This window comes from Orycteropus afer, unplaced genomic scaffold (genome assembly GCF_000298275.1).
Source record: "Orycteropus afer afer isolate SDZICR_OR568_19922 unplaced genomic scaffold, OryAfe1.0 scaffold00043, whole genome shotgun sequence".
Taxonomy (NCBI): domain Eukaryota; kingdom Metazoa; phylum Chordata; class Mammalia; order Tubulidentata; family Orycteropodidae; genus Orycteropus; species Orycteropus afer.
The window spans coordinates 3,206,416-3,215,311 of NW_006921630.1; the positions used below are offsets into that span (position 1 = coordinate 3,206,416).

General features: G+C 41.7%; 1 pseudogene; it reads right to left on the reverse strand.

Moving 5' to 3' along the window:
• The window catches only part of LOC103194303, a 114,186-nt pseudogene that overhangs the window by 76,168 nt on the left and 29,122 nt on the right, over nt 1-8,896 (reverse strand).

Genomic DNA, 8,896 nt, shown 5'->3' on the forward strand with positions numbered 1-8,896 from the left:
AGATTGCCAGGTCTTTGTTCCAAGGCACCTCTGGATGGATTCCAATTGCAACCTTTCAGTTAGTAGCTAAGAACTTAATCCTTTGTGCCACCCCAACAGCCTAGAGCACTGTAGTTGTTGTTAGATGCCATCAAGTAGATTTTTTGACTCATAGTGACCCAAAGTGACAGAGTAGAACTGCCCCATAGGGTTTTCTTGGGTGTGATCTTTATGGAAGCAGATCACCAGGGCTTTCTCCTACAGAGCCACTAGGCAGATTCAAACTGCCAACCTTTCGGTAAACAGCCATGCACTAAAACGTCACACAGTGCCTCCTTAAAGCATGGCCTAGAGGGTGGCGTAGTGCCTAAGGCATTTGACTGCTAACCAGAAGGTTGGCGGTTCATATCTGCCAGCCGCTCCTCAGAAGGAAGACTGGGCAATCTACTTCCGTAGACATACCACCTCAGAAACCCAAGGAGGGGTCATTATGAGTTGGAAACGACTCCAAGGCAGTGATTTAGAGGTACCTTATCACTGGACAGCACCCACCAACCTGAGCACTTTGGCCCCAAGTTGGTGCTCAAAACTTATACTCAAATACACGAAGAATATACAAAGAAAACAAACTCCATTGCCATCTAGTCAATTCCAACTCATAGTGACCCTACATGACAGAATAGAATTGCCCCGTGGGGTTTCCAAGGTTGTAAATCTTTACAGAAGACTGCCACATCTTTTTCCTATAGAGCAGCTGGTACGTTCATACCACTGACCTGTTAGTCAGCAGCCAAGCACTTAACCACTGTGCACCAGGGCTCCCAAGAACATCAGTTTTCACACTCATCTATAACCATCTGCAACTGAAAGCTACTCTCAATTCCTCAGTGGAATTCTCAGATAGCTGCCACTTCATTGAAAAGGCTATTAGCGCACAGTGCCACAGTGGACAGATACCAGACTAGGGTCAGGCATCTCACCCCAATCCCAGGATTCCCACTAGGTCCCAGGGAGACTAGATCTGAACCATTTTCTCTCTCAGTACTTCACTTTCTTTATCTGTGAAACAGGGATAATAAATATTTACATTACCCACCTCTCAGGAGTGTTGAGAAGATCAAGTGTAAGATAATTGCTGTGGAAGCACTCCGAAAACAATATGCAATCTGTGGATGGAAGGTGTTATCAAAATGACCTGTTCCAAGTAGATGGCATGGTAACATTACTTTGATTTGATTTTTTTGTTTTGTTTTGGCTTTCCTTTTGTTTAAAACCATTATAGTTGCTAGAGAAAATGCAGTTTGGATTCATTTTAATATCTGAATTTTTTCTCTTCTTAAGACTCTTATAACTACTTAAAGGGTACAATTATATCTTCCTAATGTTAGTCAATGGTTCTAGACAATGGTACTAATTATGGCCTCCCCCATAAAAGAGTGGGTAAAAGCCATTCCTTTTAACAGGAAATGTGTTAATATTCCCGAGGAGCTGTCTTCAGAATTCACACCTCTTCCCCAAAAGGACCTTAATGTGAGAAATGAGAGATGTCACCTGCAGAAATTCCGGACACATCTAATTATCTCCAAACTTGGAAACCTCGCTGCCTTACAGATATTCCAATAGCATGTTCCACAGCAACCTCATGCTCAACATATCCAAAACTGAACTCAGCATTTCCTCCTCTGTTCTGAAAGCTCAGTAAGTGGCAAATCCACCAGTTAAGCTAGATTGCCCCTTCACACTCAGTGTCTAATAATAATAATAACTCACTGCCCTCAAGTCAGTTCCAACTTATGGTGACCCCACATATGTCAGAGTATAACTGCTCCATAGGTTTTCAGTGTCTGTAATCTTGCAAAAGTAGTTTGACAGCACTGCTAGGTGGATTCAAACCACCAATCTTTCGATTAGCAGACGAGTATAAACTATTTACACAAATGACAGAATTTATTAACAGACTCTTATTGATGCGCCGTGCCCTCTAATAGATACACTGCACATGTAATCTCAGTATCCCCACAACAACCCTGTGTGGAAAGTGTTATTTTACAATGCAGAGCTAGAATTTGAACCTAGACTAACTTCAAAGTCCTTGTTCCTTTAAGTATATTAGGATGCTCTCTAGGCACCAAATTCTGTATTTTCTTCCACGATTGTTGTTGTTGTTGTTATGTGCTGTCGAGTCGGACTCAACTCATAGCGACCCCTCCTTGGGTTGCCAAGGCAGTATCACTACGGAAGTAGATTGCCCAACCTTTCTTCCGAGGAGTGGCTGGTGGGTTTGAACCGCCAGCCTTCTGGTTAGCAGTCAAGTGCCTTAGGCACTATGCTACCAGAGTGCCCTTCTTCCACCATTAGTATCTCTCAATCCATTTTCTCCACTGCCTTGTTTCAAGTATCTTCACCTTTGAGTTAGAGACTGGTGAAACCCCTGAGACTATGGCTCCTAGTCACCCTTCAGGGCTGGAATTGAACTTGAAACCAAGTAAAGTCAAAATGATTTCCCCCACCCTGGTTAAAACAGATAATTAGAACAGATAGGACCCCAGATGGGAATAGATAAGTAAACTTAATTACCCGCAACTATTTCCCCACCCTGGTTAAGACAGATAGGACTCCAGTTGGAGACAGATGAGTAAACACAATAAGCTCAGTTCCTTAAGAACTGAATGGAACAAAAAAAAACATTCTTTCCTGCTATTTCCTTAGGCACAGGTGATAAACCCGTTAATGTATCTTAGAAAACAACTTGAAAATTAACTCTGGCCTCCAGACATGTGCAGTGGGAAAGAGAGGAGCAAAGGTACTGGGAACTAACACTCCCCCCTCTGTCTAAGCCCCCTCAGCTGATGACAGGAAGCCGGTGTGACTCATCTCATATGCCAGTGCACTGGATCAAAACACTACTGTCCCTTTAAACGAAGGCCGAAGGAAATTTCAGCCAATCGTCAACCATCTCATGCCCAAATTCCTGAAATTTATATGAATATGCGTAACCCTCTCTTAGGAAACCTACAAAAACTGTAATTCTATGGAAATTCCGGGAGTCAGATCTGGGCACGGACCCCTGCCTCCTTGCATTGCCACTTTGCAATAAATAATTTTCTCTCCTTTTAATCACTCGGTGTGTAAACTGTTTTGACCTGATTGCACACCAGGCAGGGACCTGCATTTGGTCCTATTTCAAACTCAGGACTAGAATTGAACTCACTACTGTGGCTTAACTACAGGCAAACAATAGACAGGCCTATGAGGTGAATAACTATACCAAGTAGTTATACTCCTCAGAGTAATCAAGATGGGAGATCAGGAGGCCAGTATTTGCATAGGGAGAAAGTTCAGAGGGCAAGAATTCACAGGAAAGAAGGATACAGGGAAATGTAACCACAGGGAGGAAGTAGGAAAAAAGCTGTCACATCCTGGGGACTGCAATCAATGTCACAAAGCAAAATGTTTATGAACTGTTGAATAGAAAATGAATTTGCTCTGTAAACTTCCACCCAAATCATAATTTAAAAAACAAGTAAAAAAGAGAAGTTGTGGGAAGGCAGTTGTTGGGGGAAAAACTTCTTTGTCTTTGCATTCTCTTTAGCAGATTGCCTCTTTAGCAGAATGTGATGCATCACATTCTCATTTAATGCTTAGTCAATAATAAGCATTCTCTTTCTATTAAAAAAAAAAAAAAAAGTCTGCCCTACTGTCTCCAAACGCCCCCAATCTTACCCCCATCTCTCATCTCCACTGCAGAATGAAGCATACAAAATGCAAAGAAGATCATGGCACTTCCCTATTTAAAATCCTCAATAGCTCCCTATAAACCAAAAACCAAACTCACTGCTGTAGAGTCGGATCCGACTCATAAAGACACCTCCTTGGGATTCCGAGGATGTATCACTATGGACGTAGACTGCCCAACCTTCCTTCCAAGAAGCATCCAATAAACATTCAAATACTTCAGGTCTAAACAAGACCCTTCATCACCTCTCTAAAGTTACCGTCTACCATTCCCTCCACAGGTCCTTTGCTCCGGACATGCTATTTGCAATTCCCTGAATACATCATACTAGTTCACATTCTCTGTCTTCTAATATGTCCTCCCATCACTAAACATGACCTTCACCTCCCTTCTTCCCCAATTTTACTGCTACCAATCCTTCCAAAGTCAGCTGAAATGTCTATCATTTTCTTCTCTCCTCAAAAGGTCCTCTTTTTTTGACATTCACAGTCTGACACCATAGCCTACCCCTGCAGAGACTTGGGTCTTTCTTCATTCATTCATGAAATAGCTATTGAGTGCCCACTATGGTGGGAGCTCTGGTGGTAGGCACCATGCTAGGTGCCAAGACTATAATAATGAATCAAAAAGGCACTTTCCCTGCTTTCATGGGGATTACAGTCTAGTAGGAGAGATCTATCAATCCAATAATGACATAAGTAAAGGAGTAAGCACAGAGTGAGATTTATACCATGAAAGAGAAGTATAAGGTTCTATGAGATAGTTTAAATATGAAGCACAGGGAGAGACAGATCAGAACATTCCAGGTAGAGGGAATAGCATCTGCAAAGGCCCTGAAGTGAGTTGGATTTTGCCAGATTCTAGTACTCAGAAAGACAAGTGATTTACTTTCTAGATACCTCTCACTAGTCTGTAAGCAATACAGTGAAAGCTGTGAGTGCCAGAACTCAATGGGATTGCCTTGTTTTTCCAGGTCTCACAAGTTTTCCATCTTTGACAGGGAACAGTCTTACCACTTTTCAATCATTCATTTTGTCCCTAGTGCATCCACATGTTTTTAAATTAATGAGTGACTATACCCTATGTTTGAAAACTGGGGGTGTGTGGTTTTTCTAAACGGAGAAGTTAGCATGCAAATACCTTGGCCTGAAGAATGTTTGTTGCCGTGTCTATCACTGCAAGGCCTGTGGCTCCAGCTGCTGCCGTCTCTAAGACTGTTTCTCTATGCCAAAGAAAGATGAATGTTACTTCAAAAGCCTTCACAAATCATCTTGCAATGTGATTTCATGAACATTTTAGAGTCAGAACACTCTAAAGCAAGAGTTCTCTGCTGTGTATGCACAGGGAGACAGCTCAGGGGGCAGGAGTGCATGGGAGGGAAGGACACAGGGAAGAGTGGGGAAGAAGTGGGAGGAGGGCTGTTGCATTCTGGTAAATTGTAGTCATTGTCATCAGACAAAGTGTATGTGAGCTGCTGAATGGAAAATGAATTTGCTCTATAAACTTTCACTCAAATCACAATAAAATTTTGAAAAAAAAAAGAGCCCTCGGAAGTAATTTCTTTCAATATTTCACATACATCTGTCTGCAACTTTTGGGCTGGGTTATATATGTGACTAATTTGGTCTGGTTTTGAAGAATTTCCAGGAAAACCCAAAAAGTCAAATGCATGCCATCGAGTCTGACTTATAGCAACCTACAGGACAGGGGAGAATTGCCCCATAGGGTTTCCAAGGCTGTAAGTCTTAATGGAAGCAGACTGCCTCATCTTTCTCTTGTGGAGTAGCTGGTGGATTAGAACTGCCAACCTTTTGGGTAGTAGCCAAATGCCTTAGCCACTGCACCACCAGAGATCCCAGGAAAGTTACTCCTTAATCTCTCTAGGTAGCCTCTCCGTGGTGTTAGTGCAACCCTTCCTTTGAACCACTACTCCAATTTCTGCCTCAGAAATTCTGTCCTAAAACAATTCTCATGGTAAACACTGCCAAATTTTAGAAGATGGTGGCCAATGTTCAACTAAACCCACCTCTCTGGAGCAATCCTGAGACTCACTAAAGAACAGTAAGAGGCAATATGGATGTTTCAGCAAAAGTAGAAAACTCCAGCACCTTTGAATTTGAAATACTTAAAATGGGCATCTCCAACTAAGCCTCACAGAGAAACGGATACCATGGATTTCCCATTAAAACTTGAGCAAAGTGACTTTCATTGAACCAGCTCTCTAAACTTTAAGGTTTTCTATGAAGTGATCTTCACAGTGGTCTGGTTTGAGAGAAATAATTTTCCAAATTCATGTTGGTGAAGTTCACCCAGATAGAAGGTGAAGTTCACCCAGATAGAAGGTAACCAGACCCCAGACATGGATCAATACTTCCCTTTGGCCTTTCCTCAGTCAAATGGAATACAATTTGAAAGACAGAGAAGGGAAGGAGCAAAGTCCTGGCAAACACTTCTGGCATAAGAGAAGGATAACACCTAGCCCCCATCATCTACACAACCCTAACCAAGGCTGGATATGGGCCCAATGCTCCAGGGCCAAAAGAGCAGTGCCATAAGATACTGGCAGGACAGCAGCTTCTTAGAAGGAGACTCCTTCTGGAATCTTCCACAGTATCTATAAAAAAGAGATAACAGAGATTTAGTGATTAAGAACATGTACCTGGTCATAAAGGATGCTCAATAAACAGTATGAATTGACAGAGTAATGTGTAAAGGGAAGCACGAGCCAATAACCACGCCCAGTGCAAATCAAAACCAAATAAGCTGTGGCAGAGCTCACAGTTTGGGTGCATCTGGCTTTGAAAATCCTAAGAATACCTTTGGGCTCAGAAAGGAGGCAACTTAATGGAGAATAGAACAAAACTTGTTGTTATGTGCCATCAAGTTGGACTCGACTCACAGTGACCCCTCCTTGTGTTTCCAAGGTGGGATCACTATGGAAGTAGATTGCCCAATCTTCCTTCTGAGAAGCAGCTGGTGGGTTTGAACCACCAGCCTTCTGGTTAGTAGTCAAGTTCCTTAGGTGCTACGCTACCAGAGCTCCTTTGGAACAAAACTACTGTAAAAAAAAAAAAAAAAAAAACAGAATTGACCTATATGAATGGGAAAACAAACATGCTTGTGGATAGGAAGATTTAACACTGAGATTAAAGGAGTTTTTGTTTTGTTTTGGTCATTTAAAATCTGTTTCCGGTTAAAAAAAAAAAAAAAAAAAAGTGTGCTGTTCACCACTAGGGGGCATCATTCACACCCTGCACAATCCTACTGGGCCACGCAGGTTGGCCTCCTTCCCAGGGCTATCTCTTTCACAAGCTTCATGCCAAGGAGAAGCCCATTAAGTTCAACTCAATACCCCAAACTAGTTTTTCTACCAAAACTACCTAACTATGGTCCAATTTGGAAAACAGCCAATTGTTCCAGGACTCTGAAAACACAATGCCCTCTTCATTAAGCCACTCCACACAAACAATGCTCTGTGCATATATAAGAAGGGTTTTAGCATTGGAAAGAAAGAAGTACTTGGCTGAGAAATAAGATATAACCAAACTAATACAAAGAAAAGGAGAGGAAAAAGGAAGGGCTAGGTAGAAATTCAAGAAAGGAAAAAACAATCTCTAAACATTGATAGTGAGAGGTAGGGATACCTTCTGATCAGTGACGCATTCTTCAGCCACAGCATTAAAGCCATGTGCACCAATAACTCAATCTCCCAGGAAGGAAAATAGTATTAAGCGTTTGTTCAAATGAGTGGACTTGCCATTCACCTCTTCCTGAATTAGTAAAGAAAACAAACAACAAAACTCACACCTCTCATTCCTGGAAGGCTTGCCTTAATCATCTATTCAGAGTTAATGTTTAGTAAATAAACCAGCCATTCTCTCAATACACACCAAACTGCCAAGCTAATCTGAACACATCTGGACAATGATGGGATAAATGAAAGGTTGATATGAATCAGAATCCCCACGTTAATTTTTCTGGGTAACTAAAGATGGAGGTACTGTACTTTATTCATAATAAAAAGTTTTAATGAAGCCAGGGACTTCCATCACTTCCTTCTCTCAATTCAGAATTAGTTTATTCCCCCTCTCCTGGTTTCCCTTTGCTGTCTGCTGGCAAAGGCTAGAAGAAGCAAGACCCTGCTTCTCACACTTAGTGTATTTCTGCTTAGCACATTTCTCATAGCTATACACACATTCCCTAGATTTCCATCAATTTACCTCTTTCCCCAGATTTCAATCAATTTACCTTTTTCACTGTGCTGACATCCGTACCTATCTCCAATACCATCCCAGAAAACTTCATTCCTAAAACCAATAGTTAAAAGATTAGGTCATCTGTAAAGTCCAGGGCATGGAGATAAGAAAACTCTGATCCACAGGCCATCTGCTTAGCTTTCTGTAGCCAAGAGGGTTTAGGTGTGCACCCATGCCCCCAGGGTGTTACACCCAAAGCCCAGGAATGTTGGCGTCACTGTGATTAAGGCAGTGGGCTGCTAACCAAATAGCTGGAGGTTCAAATCCACCAGCCAGTCTGGGGAGAAAGATGAGGCAGTCTACTTCCATGAAGAATAACAGTTTTGGAAACCCAATGGAGGTTGCTACAAGTCAGAATCAACTGGATGGCAGTGGGTACTCTCATTGTGACACAATGGAAATATCAAAAATTTACAAAAACCGGGGATGAGTAGGTATAAATGTACTTTTAACCCTGATCACTGGGGTCTTAGGCACACCCAGTACCCCAATTACAATGTTCATCATACTGTGTTTATCTGTTTCCATGTCTCCTTTATTGGATCATAAGGCCCTCAAGGATACAGGCTATATTTATCCTTACAGTACTTGGTTCAGTTGGATGAATTGATATTGCCCATCCTTTCCTTTTCTACCTGCAAAATTTCTGAATCTAATGATCATGCTACTGAAAAATATCCCTGAAACACTGTCTGATATAGTGTGGATGGAGTAAGGCTTTCAGGACTTCCTTTTGCTGATATGGCAAAACTCAAGATAAGAAGAAACAGCTGCAAATATCCATTAGTAATCGGAACATGGAATGTACGAAGTATGAATCTAGGAAAATTAGAAGCTGTCAAAAGTGAAATAGAATGCATAAAGATCAACATCCTAGGCATTAGTGAGCTGAAATGGACTGGTTTTGGCCATTTTTTTTTTTTTA